The sequence below is a fragment of the Antechinus flavipes genome, chromosome 5, assembly GCF_016432865.1.
Source record: "Antechinus flavipes isolate AdamAnt ecotype Samford, QLD, Australia chromosome 5, AdamAnt_v2, whole genome shotgun sequence".
Taxonomy (NCBI): domain Eukaryota; kingdom Metazoa; phylum Chordata; class Mammalia; order Dasyuromorphia; family Dasyuridae; genus Antechinus; species Antechinus flavipes.
The window spans coordinates 143,603,580-143,617,326 of record NC_067402.1 but is presented as its reverse complement, the minus strand read 5'-3'; the positions used below and the strand labels follow the sequence as shown (position 1 = coordinate 143,617,326).

The following is a 13,747-nucleotide window of genomic DNA, read 5'->3' as shown; positions in this document are numbered from 1 at the left end:
TGATTTACATAAAAATTTCTCAAGGGGAAAAGGGATTGTGAGTGCAAAAAGTTTAAGAAGTCCTATAGTAGAGAAAAAAACAACCTGGATTTGGAGTCATAGAACCTGGATTCTACTACTTGTTAATAATTCTGCCTCTTTAGACCTTAGTATCCTAGCTGATCTATGATACTATCATCTTTCCAATGTATTTATCATGTAACATCATGTATGACAATTATGCATATTCATATCTTATCTGCCCCTTAGACTGTAAGCTACATAGGGCTTATCAGGGACTGTCTTAGCCAGAATTTGTTATCTTTCCAGTAAATAGTATAGTACTGTGTTCATAAGGGCTAGATTTGTATTTTCAAAGATGTAGGGAACTCCTCCTAAGTGAGGAAACTCCATTTGTTAATGTGTGCCAGCATCTTCCACTGAAATCTTAGAAAGTCACTTAGAGCCTTGTGAAGTGACTTGGGTCACCGGGCCAATGTGTATCAAAGGTGGATCGAAATGAGATTTTCCTGGGTTCCAGGTTACCCCTCTCTCCATTACACCAGGCTTCCCATCCCATAATAGGTGTTTTATTATTATTATTATTAAAGCTTTTTATTTTTAAAACATATGCCCGAATAATTTTTCATCATTGACCTTGTATAGCCTTGTATTCTAAATTTTCCCCTCCTTCCCCGCAAATCTCCCCTAAATGGCAAACATACATGTTAAAAATGTATGTTAAATTCAATATATGTAAACATTTATAAATTCTCTTGCTGCACAAGAAAAATCAGATCAAAAAGGAAAGAAAATGAATAAGAAAACAAAATGCAAACAAACAACAATAAAAAGAGTGAGAATGTTACATTGTGATCCACACTTAGTTCCCACAGTCCTCTCTCTGGGTGTAGCATAGTAGGCATTAAATAAGTGTTTGTGGATGAGTGTTTATTCCTCATGGTCTAAGATGAACACTTCTGAAATATAAACACACACTAAGGGTCTTATCAACTCTAAAGTACTATTATTCTCTGGAGACTTCTCTTTGAAATCCCGGCAAATAGGAGTAAATCATCCACTTTGAGAAGCTCAGTACAACTCACTTAATCTGTTAAAAGGCAAGTAGGCAAAAGAACAAAGGGCTGCTCAGAAGAAACTATGGTCAGTGGAACATTGCCTTAAGGATAGATCAAGAAACATAACAAATTTTGTTTTCCCTGCTCTGGATCCCCAAATTCCTTCAGATTATTCACGTCATTCTGTTTTCCGACACTGCAGCTTCTGTAGAAGAGGCCATCCTTCTCACCAAGATCAACTCCATTGATTTGTACTCTTGATCACGTGATCAAGACCACTCCCATCTCCTTCTAGAAGATCTCCTCCATTAATTATCCTCCCATTCCTAACCTTCAATCTCTTCCCATATACTGGTTCTTGTCAGCAATCTACAAATATTCCCAGGTTTTCCCCATTCTTAAAAGAAAAAACTCTCTCTGGACCCTTCCATTCCCTTAAGCTTTCAAACCATATAGTTCCTTCCTTTTTTAGTCAAACCTAGAAAAAGTTGTACTTTGTGCCTCCACTTCCCCTCATTTTACTCATTTCTCACAACTTTGAAATTTGGCTTCTCCCTCACCTAACTGAAATGGCTCACTCCAAAATGATCAATGACCTCTTAATAACCAAACTTAATGGCCTTTTCTCAGTCATCATACTAATTGAATTCTCTACTCCATTTGACATGGTAGACTGCTCTCTCCTCATCTCTCTATCTCCTTCCTCTCCTGGAAACTTTCTCATTTCATTTTTATTCTCTTGTGGTTTTCCTGCCTCTCTGATGACTCCGTCTCAGTTTCCCTTGCTGTATCTTCATATCCTCCCTCCACAACTGTAGGTAAACCCCAAGCTCTGTCCTGAGCCTTCTTCTCTTAGCTCTATCTTCTCTCTTGATGACCTCAGCAATTTTGAGTTCAGGTATAGCCACCATCTATACACAGGAGATTCCCATATAGCCAGCCATAATTTCTTCTCAGTTTATTCTGTATCAGCAATTATCCAGTAGACATTTTAAACTGCATGTCTCTTAGATATTGCAAACTGAGCATTGTAAAGCAATTCATTTTCTTCCCTTCTCTTCCCAACATCCCTATTTCTGTAGCTGGTACCACCTTCCTTCAAGTCATCCAAGTTAAGAACCTCAGGCTCATCCCTAATTCTCTACTTTTCCCATCCCTTTCTATCCCATCCCTTGCCAAGTCTTTGTTATTCTATCTCCACATCATACACACACACACACACACACACACACACACACACACACACACTCACTCACTTACGTCCATCCTCTTCATTGCACTCACACCATCACCATCTTGGTACAGAAGAAAGAGCCCTGACTCTGGGGACAAAAGGTCTAGATTCTTATCCCACATCTAATATTTACTGTCTGTACATTTAGGCAAGTGACTTAAGCTCTCTATATTTCCTCATGTGTAAAATGAGGAAGTTGACCTTCGAGGTCTCACTAATTTTGGATGTATGACCTCTCACTTAGACTCTTTCCATGGACTCCTTTGATCTTCTTGTCTGATCTCTTCCCTCTCCAATTCATCCTGGTCCCTCCTTGCTTTTCCAGTTTTTTTTAATACCTCTTTTCCTTCCATGTGTTTTACAAAAATCAAGCTACTTTACTTCTATTTCCTCTGCCTCTCCTTTCTGTCTCTTTACACTGACTATCTTTCATTCCTCAAAGGCTCTGCCCCCTCACTTTTGCTTCTTGATTGTGCTGGCTTCCTTCAAAACTAGAATAGGGTAGAAATTTATGTGATAACTTTATTATAGATTTAAGGAATAAAAAGTTATACATAATAGATTTGCAATTTCATGCACAATCATCTTTTTTATTATAGTATGTTAGGGAAATACTTGTTTAATTCCATATGTTAAAAATAAAATAAATTATACTTCTAAAAGAAGATAGCTCAAATCTTGCCTTCTGCAAGAGAACTTTCCCTGCCCTCTTAGCTTTTAGTGCTGTCCCTTCTTTTATTGCCTTTCAAATATTCTGTATATGTCTTTCATGTATCTTATACATTTATATGTTTTCTGCCCTACAATGCATGCTCCTTGAAGGCAAGAACTGTTATTGCTTGGCACAGTGCTGGGTCCATCCATAATAAAGACTCGACTGGCTGACAGCTCAATAGATTCCAGTAGTTCCCTAATACTTATATTTGTTTGTTTTGGAGGCAATTGGGGTTCAGTGACTTCCGCAGGATCACACAGCTAGTAAGTATCTGAGGCTGGATTTGAACTCAAATCCTCCTGATTTCAGGATGGATGCCCTATCCATTGTACCACTTAGCTGCCCCATTGTCTGTTATTTCTATGATTAAATATAAACTCTTCTGCCTGGCTTCAAAGCCCTTCATAACTTGCATCTCCACTATTATAGTGCCTTTACATTGTCCTCCATCCCCTTCTCCCCACCTCCTTGTAGAATCCCTAATAGCCTTTAAAAATCAGCTCAGTTTGCATGTAGCTCAGTGCTTGATACACGGTAGGCATTTAATAAATACCTGACTAAGATTCTTATCTTAAATGAGCCTTTTCCTGATCCCACTAATCTCTAGTGTCCTGCCTACAAAATCAACTTTTATCTCCTTTGAATATATGTGTATATCTTGTTTTGCCAGATAGAACAAAAGCCCTTTAAAGGCACTTCTTTCTTTGTATCCCCAGCATCTAATATAGTGTCTGGCAAATAGCATTAATTAATGTTCACTGGCATACATTATTGGGCAGCTAGATGATACAGTGGATAGAGCACCAGTCCTGGAGTCAGGAGGACCTGAGTTCAAAATTAGATAATTACTAATTGTGTGATCCTGGGCAAGTCACTTAATTGTAATTTCCTCCAAGCCACCCCTCTCTCCTATATTATGCTAAGTATTAGAGATACAAATGAAAAAAAAAGAAACAAAATCCCCAAGTTCATTAAAATTCACTAACTAAAAATTCAGAGAGATTAAATGACTTGACATGACTTGCACAGTCCCCATATAGGGATGTAAATAATAAAAACAAACTAATATGACTGATATTAGTTAATATCAAAATCAGGGCTAAAATTTAAGTTTTTTGAATCAAAGAACATTGAAGAATAGAGACTGTCATAGGATCTTAGATCATGTGTGACTTTAGTAAACAAATCACTTTACCTCTCAAAATGAATGTTATCATAAGTCATAGAGGTCATGAGGAGGTCATGAGTATAACCTTCTCTTTTTTTCTGTGGGGGAAACTGAGGGCTAGAAATGGCTTCTTCCCCAAGGTCACATAGATAAGTGGCAAAGGAAGGGTTTGAACCCAGTTCCTCTGGCTCCAGAGTCTTCCTCCTCCTCATTCATAAAGTGAAGGATGATAACTAGCAGTCCTTCAAGGTTCTTTATTCTAGATTAATTCTGTATCTAGATTCTGTATTCTAGATTAATTCTAGATTAATTACTGGTGATAATAAAAACAAACTTCTCTAGCAGGTCAGAAGTCAAGAGATCTGAGTTCTAGTTTGGTCACTAACTAGTCATGTGACCCAATCTCTTTGGATCCAATTTCTCATCTGCAAAATAAGGTAGGTAATCGAACTAGGTCTCTTCCACCTTTATGACTTTATAAAAAGATTGAAAACTGTTCTTGACATTTTGATTTTCTTTTTTCTCTGAGTTTCAGTTTTTGAATTAAATATCTTTGACAAAAGGAAAAAGGACCTCTCATAATTCACAGCCAGCTCAAGAGAAGTGGGAGGGAGAAAGGAAGGAGACATAAAAACTAACAAACAAACAAACAAACCAGTTGGCTAAGAAGGGAAAAGTGAATGCCTTTTTCCCTCTCTCTCTCTTGCTCCTTACCTCTCCTACCAGTCCAGCCAGTTCACCAAGCAATTGTTTCTCTAACTTTAATCCTTTGTCTTCAAGGGAGGACAAAACACATTTTACCTTCTGCAAAAGGCATTCATTCTCTAATGGAGGGATCCAATCGTAGCTGAAGAAAAAACACTTTAATTGAGGAATTGCTGCAGTAAATCACTCTGTCTCCAGCTGTGAAACCAATTCATGTCTTCAAAGTCTCTGAGGAGTCTCTCCTGGCAGCCAGGACTGTTATTTCAAAAAAGGAAATAGAGGGGGAAAAAAACGAAAAAGGGAATGCAATGAGAGAGGGAATAGGAAAAAAATAGTTATTTTCTTGATCTTTGCCAAAAAAAGAGGAGGAGAAAGTAAAGGTTGGAGGAAGGAGGAAGGAAATTAGCAAATAGAGTAATCAATATTCAGTTATCAAAGTGGTACACATGCAGATTATCTGTTTTCTGATTTATACATATCCCCAAAATATATGTATGTGTATAGTTACATATGTATAGATACATAATACATATGTATGTATGTGTGTATACTAAAATAGTATTTTATTTTCTCACAACTACATGTCAAGACAATTTTTGGCATTCATTTTTGTAAAATTTTGAATTCCAAATTCCAAATGCCTCCCTCCCTTCTCTCCCTTCTTCATAAAACAGTAAACAATTTGATATAGGTTATGCATGTACTATATTTCCATATTAGTCACAGTTGTGAAAAAGGAAACAGAGGAAAAAACACAAAAAAAGTAAATGAAAAAAGAATGTTTCAATCTGCATTCAAAGTCTATCATATGGATAGCATTTTCTTTTATGAATCTTTTGTACTTTTCTTGGATCACTGTGTTGCTGAGAAGAGCTGAAGCATTCGTAATAGATCATATAATGTTGCTGATACTGTGTATAATTTTCTTGGTTCTACTCATTTCACTTTGCATCAGTTCATACAAATCTTTCTACGTTTTTCTGAAATCTGACTGTTCATTATTTCTTATTGCAAAATAGTATTCATTACATTCATATGCCACGGCTTATTCAGCTATTCCCCGATTGATGGCTATCTCCTCAATTTCCAATATTTTGCCACCATGAAAAAAGCTGCTATAAATATTTTGACACATTTAAGAACTTTCCCCTCTTTTATGATCTCTTTATGGTATTAGTAATGGTATTGCTAGATCAAAGGGTATGCACATTTTGGTTGTCTTTTGGGCTTACTTCCAAATTGCTTTCCAGAATAGTTGGCTCAGTTCACAACTCCCCCAGCAATGCATTATTGTTCCAATTTTCCCACATTGTCTTTACCATTATCATTTACCTTTTTTGTCATATTAGTCAATCTGATAGGTATAAGGTGGTACCTCAGAGTTCTTTTAATTTGCATTTCTCTAATAGATAGTGATTTAGAGCATTTTTTCATATGCCCAGAAATAGCTTTGATTTCTTTATCTGGAAATTTGTGAATTGGGAAATGGCTTGCATTCTTATAAATTCAGTTCTCTATTTGAGAAATGAAGTTTTTCTGCTTGCATTTTTGTTTTTCTTTCCGGGTTATTTATACCTTCTGAATCCAATTCTCCCTGTGCAACAAGAAAACTGTTCGGTTCTGCACACATATATTGTATCTAGGATATACTGTAACCTATTCAACATGTGAAGGACTGCTTGTCATCTGGGGGAGGGGGTGGAGGGAGGGAGGGGAAAAATCGGAACAGAAGTGAGCGCAAGGGATAATGCTGTAAAAAATTACCCTGGCATGGGTTCTATCAATAAAAAGTTATTAATAAAAAAAAAGAGAGAAATGAAGTTTTTATCAAAGACACTTGCTGTAAAGAGTATTTCCCAGCTTTCTGCTTTCCTTCTAAATTTGATTGCATTGATTTTATTTGTGCAAAAGTCTTTTAATTTAATATAATCAAAATTATCTATTTTATATTTCATAATATTTTTTATCACTTATTTGGTCATAAACCTGTAACTCACTTAACTTCTCTTTTATGAATTTGGATGGTCTACTACTTGGTGCAAATATGTTTAGTACTGATACTACTTCATTGGCTACAACATGTTTTAGCAAGATGTAGTTTCTTTTCTTACTCTTTTAATTAGGTCTATTTTTGCTTTGTTTGAGATCAGGATTGCTGTGCCTGCTTTTTTTTTTTTGCTTCAGCTGAAGCACAATAGATTCTGTTCCAGCCCTTTACCTTTATTCTGTATGTCTCTGCTTCAAATGTTTCTTGTAAACAACATATTGTAGGATTTTAGTTTTTGATCCACTTTGCTCTCTGCTTCCATTTTATGGGACAGTTCATCCCATTCACATTCATAAGTTATGATTACAAGCTTTGGATTTCCCTCCATTCTATTTTTTCTCTTGTTTGCATTCTTTTCACCTTTTCCCTCCTCATGAGTATTTTGCTTCTGTCTACCATCTCTCTCAATCTGCCTTCCCTTCTGTGTCCCACTCCAATCCCTTTACTTTATCTCTTCCCCTCCTATTTCACTATTGGGTAAGATAAATTTCTGTGTATATTACTCCCTCTTTGATCCAAAACTGCTGAAAATAATGTCCAAGGGGCAGCTAAATGGTGCAATGGCTAGAGCACTGGCCCTGAAGTTAGGAGGACCTGAGTTCAAATTTGGCTTCAGACACTTAATACGTTTTTAGCTGCATGACCCTGGGCAAGTCACTTAACCCAATTGCCTCAGCAAAATAAATAAAAATGCTCATTTCCCACCCTTCCATTTCCACTTAATACTTTTTTTGCACCTCTTTATATCCCATTCTACTTTTCCCTTCCTTCTGCATCCAGTGTATTCTTTGAAAACCCTTAGTTATTTTTCATGCCATTCCCTCAAATTCATCTTCTATACCATCTATATAGATTCCTTTTAGCTATACTATTAGTGGTACAATTTTTAAGAATTACAAGTATCATCATCCCATATAAGGATGCAAGTAGTTCAGCTCCATTGAATCCCTTAACTTTCTTTTCCCTTTTTTCCTTTTTAGTTTTCTCTTAGGTCTTGATATTGGAGATAATTTTTTTTGTTGTTGTTCAATTCTGGTCTTTTCATGAAAGCTTGAAATCCTTCTATTTTGTTGGCTAACCATTTTTCCCTTGAAGTATTATGCTTAATTTTCCCCAAATAGGTTATTCTTGTTTATAGTTCTTGCTCCTTTGCTTTCTGGAATATCACATTCCATGACCTCCATTCTTTTAATGTTACAGATGCTAAGTTCCACATAACTCTGACTTGACTTCCTGATATTTGAATTCGGCTTTGTTTTTTTTTTTTTTTTTTTTTGGCCACTTGCAGTATTTTCTCATTGACCTGATAGTTCTGTAATTTGGCTATAATGTTACATATATAATATAATAATATATATATAATATAAAACTCCTTGGAGTTTTTATTTTGATATCTCTTTTCTGAGGTGATCAGTAGATTCTTTCAATGTCTATTTTGCCCTTTGGTTCCAGAGTATCAGGGCAGTTTTCCTTGATAATTTTTTGAAAGATGCTGTCTAGGTCTTCCTTTTAATTATGACTTTCAGATATTCCAATGATTCTGACATTGTCTCCTGGATCTATTTTCCAGGTCAGTTGTTTTTCCAATAAAATATTTTACATTTTCTTCTATGTTTTATTCTTTTGAATTTGCTTAATTGATTCTTTATGTCTCATGTAGTCATTAGCCTCCATTTTTAACTTTTAAGTTGTTTTCCTCAATTAGCTTTTGTACTTCCTTTCTCATTTGGCCAATTGTACTTTTTAAGGAGTTGTTTTTTTAAGTAGATTGTTGTATCTTTTCTATTTGACCACTTCTCCTTTTTAGATGTTTTCTTTTTTTAAGCTGTTGGTTTTTCCCCCATAATTCATATAATTCACTTGTATCACTACCATTTCTTTTCCTAATTTTTCTTCCACCTCTTTCATATGATTTTAAAATTCTTCCTTTTGAGCTCTTCCATGAGTTTTTTTCCTGGGCTTGAGACCACTTTCCACTTTTCTTTGAGTTTTGACCATAAGTCTTCTGGGATTGTTGTCCTCTTCTGAGTTTTAGGTTTGATCTTTCCTGTCAGCATACATTTCTAAGGTCAGATTCTTTTTTGCTCATCTTTAGACTTAATTTGTTTCTTTTAAATTTGAATTCTGTTCCCAGGGTGGAAGGGGTACTGTCTCAGGTTTCTTCTGTCAGGGACTATAGGTTCTTGCTGTTTATCTAGTTTTGTATTGATGTTGCCCTGAAGCCCACAGGGAACCCTCATGATTAGTGCTGTGCTAAGGGAGTGGGGGAAGATAATTGATGTTGCTGGAAGCTGTAGGATCTAGTAGCTTACCTAATGCTGAACCTGGATGCTAATGCTGGTATCTGGGAGGTGCTAAGGCTCAGGGCCACCCTGAAGTATATGGCTGTCTGCCTGTTTGCCCGGGGCTATACTGAGACACATGAAGGCTGGCTTCTGGAGTCTGCTGAGGCACATGGGAGGCCTTGATATTGCTATTTGCCTGTTGTACTTCACTGGGGTTCAGGATGTCCCATTAGTTTGCTGAGGTAGGGCTAGGTGCTGCCTTATTGAGATGCTTCTTGTTCTAGGCTGCATTCCCCTTTTGCCCAAGTGAGACAGACCTTTCTTGGTGAACTTCCAAGTTTCTTGGGCTAAAAGATTGTTTCTCCCCAATTTTTTTTGCTGGTTCTACTGTGGTTTTGTTCTGTTTTGAGAGGCTATTTTATAGTTGTTTGAAGGTGAGTATGGGAGAATTATGGCAATTTACTGCTTACTCTGCCATCTTCACTTCAGGAAATCCAGATCCCCAATATATTTTGAATCCTGCCTCATTTTCCTCCTCCCACCCATGTCCTTTCCATCATCCAGGCAGTGCCTCTCAGGGAATACAAATCAATCTTATTAACTCGAAGGTACACCCATGTAAGTGCTACACCTCCTTTTCTTCCACATCAATCATTTGTAAAGAAAATATAATAATTTTTTTCTCTACAGCCTCCTCTTCTTCTTGCGTTGACTTTCTTGTAGCATCTCAGACCATGGAATCCTATTAATATTACTAATTTTGCTGAAATCTTTGAAATTCATTCTCCTCAAATCTCTGGGGAACAGAAAAAATATGCTCAGAATTCCTATCTTATCTCTTACACACTCTAAGATGGCAGTTTGCCCTGCCCACAAGATCCTCCTTTGGTTTCATTTGTGGGAACTATGCAAGAGAGGTGGCTGTTGCAACATTTTCAAATTTTTACAACCCTGTCGTGGAGAAGGAAAAAAAAAAAAAAAAGCTTTAAACAAAAGCAGTGTTCTGATTAAAGTAAAAAATTAAAAAACAAAGGATTGGGACATCCTATTTTAAAATGGAAACATACAGTTGGAGTACTAAGAAGTATGTTTGCTGTTTAGGGCCCAAACTTTAAGATAGAAAGAGCCTGACTCCTCTGGGGAAGCTGACATTTCAGGAAACTGGGGCACGACTTATCTCAACTCCCCTCTGAGACCAGCTATTCAATGAAGGGTGATCAGGGCAGGAAATGCTGACTCTTTGTCTCCCAAACTGGAGCCTTTGAGTGGCTGAGCAAACCACAGCTATAATAAAGGACTGCAAATGTAGAAACATTGGGTGGCTGGTAAAGCAATATTCCCAGCAGGGAAACTGGAGAGGCCATTTGACAAGAATTTGTTAACGGAATTGATCTGATTACTCAGCGACTTTCTCCGCAACTGCAGTTAAATGTATTAGGCTAAGAGGGGGGCTGGGATTGCTTTCCATTCTATTTAATTTCTGTTTTCGAAGAATGAATATCAGGGGAGCTGCTTTGGTTAAACAAGCCTTTAAAAATGGAGAATGCCAGAATGTTCAGAAAGCTGTACGGATTTACTGGCAAATGTCCATGCTGCACAATATTTTGAGTCTGCTATTTCTCTTTTTGTCTCTATAAAGGCGGCCATTTCCATTGACACGGCAAATAGATTCAAGGATGAAAGAAATAAGCTTGATCTTAAATAAATTGAAGTATGGGGAAAGTAGACCATTAAAAAAAAAAAACAGATCCTTAACTAGCATTTTTTTCACCTAGGGCAAGCTTCATAGTATAAGTCAGGACAAGCAACATGACATGAACCCCCAAGTCAACTTTTTAAGATAAATTCAGAAGTAGATATAGAGGGGGGGATCAGAGAAGAGAGGAGGTAGACACCCCAGCACATACTGAGGCTGGTACCTGATAGAAGGCAGAAAGAATTCACCATGGATGTGGCAGCCAGGGGGTGGAAGCATCTGGTAGCTTCCTATTTTAAGCAATTATTCTTGCTAACTTGGTGCTAAACTCAGCTTTTTCCACCTGCTGAAGAAGTGTAAGTTCTATCAGAAACCTCTAAATTTTGATGCCCAGGGGCAAAGCTCCAGTTAGCCCAGCCTAGTTACAGCTCTGAAAACAAAAATCTGCATTGTTAGCTTTTTCTCTAGTCCATTACTATACATTCCTGCTAAATTTATTGTCAAAGGGAATGCATTAGTGGAGGTGAGACTGAAGAAAGTTTCCTACACTAGTAAAGCATTGCTAAGAACAAATATATAAAAACACACAAATGTATTGCATGTGTATCCATACATATACATATGCACACACATATGTACATAAATATATGTGTGTGTATTTGTATGTGTCTGTAAATAATTTGTTTTTTTTTTCCCAAAAAGGGAATTTGAAAAATTAGATACTGAAGCTATTTCAACATAAGGGTGTGAATGGGAGTGTGTGTGTGAATGTGAAGGGGGGTGGGGACAAGAAGGAAGACATTTGCCTTGACTTTTTGTATAGTATGTATTCTATTTATATAATGTTTCTTGTTCCCCTGATCAATTCCAGATGTTTAGTTTTTCTCTCTGGGAAGATTACTCCCAGATCTATATATCTTAATCTCATTCCTGTTCCAGTTCTATTATCTACTGGATATTTTGAACTGCATTCTTTTAAGCATCTCCATTTCAAAATATTCAAAATATAACTTAAACTAACTACTTTTCTGGACTTTTCCATTTCATCCTTTCAGTCATCCAGATTTGCAACTTCAGCATCATCATGGATTCCTTACTGTCCCTTACCCAATCAGTTGCCAAAGCCAGTCATTTCTACCTTCATGACATTTTTAAAATCTATTCTCCTTCTTTCCACTCATACCATCACCACTCTAGATCAGACACTCCTGCCTGACGAATTACAATAACATTCCCAATGGCCTCTGCTTCCAGCTTCTTCCTTTTCCATTCCTTCCTCCATACAGCTGCTGAAGGATATTACCAAATCACAGGTCTGACCAAGCCATTGCCCTGATTAGCAAATCCCAGTGATTTCATATCAATTAGAATCAAATACAAACATCCTTGGCATTTCAAATCCTTTATAACATGACTCCCATCTTATAATCTAGCTTTATTGTAGATTAATTTTTTTTGTGCATTCTTTAGTCCAGCTAAACTGGTCTTCTCACTGTTCTTCAGTGTCATTTTTAAACTCTCCCTTGTATACGAGGGAGAAAATCAACATTGGTGTAATGGAAAGAATTATAGATCTGGGTTTAGGCCTAGTTCTGATACATACTTTTTTTTTGCTTTTTTTTTTTTCCGAGGCAATTGGGGTCTAGTGACTTAACACTAGAAGTGTTAAGTGTCTGAGACCAAATTTGAACTCAGGGACTCCTGACTTCAGGGCCGGTGCTCTACCCACTGCACCATCTAGCTATCCCCAGGTCAAATATTCTTAACCTTTTTTGTGTGTGAGGTATCTTTCTGGCAGTCTGGCTGAAGGCTAGGGTCCCCTTCTCAGAACAACTTTTCAAAATGTATAAAATACAATATGTGGGTTAACAAAGGAAACCAATTATATTGAAATACAGTCAATAAAGTTTTCTTTTTTTGATAAAACAAATCTGTGGACCTTGGATTAGAAACCTTTGGACTAATTGAACTCCAAGGTCCCTCCCAATTCTGTAGCCTATGATCTATCTAGTCCTAACTGCCAGAATTACTCTTTTTGGCATTATGAAGTGTCATTGTCAAAAACAGAGATTAAAAATTTTGATGACCTTAGAGGAACTCTTCCTTCTGTTTTCTGTGCATTCTCTCTTTTCTCCCACTGGGAACTCAGCTGAGTAATCCAATAATGGCTCTAGAAACCCCTGGTTAATGAGCAGTGACTACAGCCAGCATCAGATTGTTTGGTACACATATTAAGGCCCTGTCTGGAGCTATGGGTGAATTTTACTGAGTGCTGACAGATGGTGGGGCTTTGTATTTTCTTTGGATCGGTCCCTTGTGTACTGGCTCACAGGCCAGGGTGTCCCTCTCATGCTGGGCTGTCCTCGAGATAGAGTGACAAGCTAGAACTCAGGAAGGCCAAAGTATACAGATCAGAGCCAGGAAGCATACACAAAAAGGAAGCCAAGGCAGTGAATGGGGGCAAAGCCAGGTATGTATGTAGGAAAACAGAAGTAGTCACAGCCTGCCAGATACAAGGGGATTTTCAATTGAAGCAAGGTCTTTCTCAGACTGGACACCTTTTATAGGCATCCCACTGTTGCAAGAGCCAATGGCTTCCTTCCCAGGGCAGAGCCTCAATGCCTCTGGCAGATCCTGATAGTTCCTCGCCAAGAAACTATTAAGTCCTAGGATTTCTATTTTGGGAGATCATTCAAAAAAAAAAACCCAAAAAACCAAAGCATTCTATTGACCAGGACTATTTTTTCAGTCACTGGTTTACAGTGACTGCTAAACACATACTTCTTTGGTGAAAAGAGACACTACCTCTCACTCATAATCATTTATTTTTTTTTTTTTT

At 37.2% G+C, this 13,747-nt stretch overlaps 1 protein-coding gene across 1 annotated transcript in view; it reads left to right on the top strand.

The window, feature by feature from the left end:
• The window catches only part of CDHR3 (cadherin related family member 3), a 94,468-nt gene that overhangs the window by 22,338 nt on the left and 58,383 nt on the right, over positions 1-13,747 (top strand). The gene's annotated exons all lie outside the window — the stretch shown is intronic.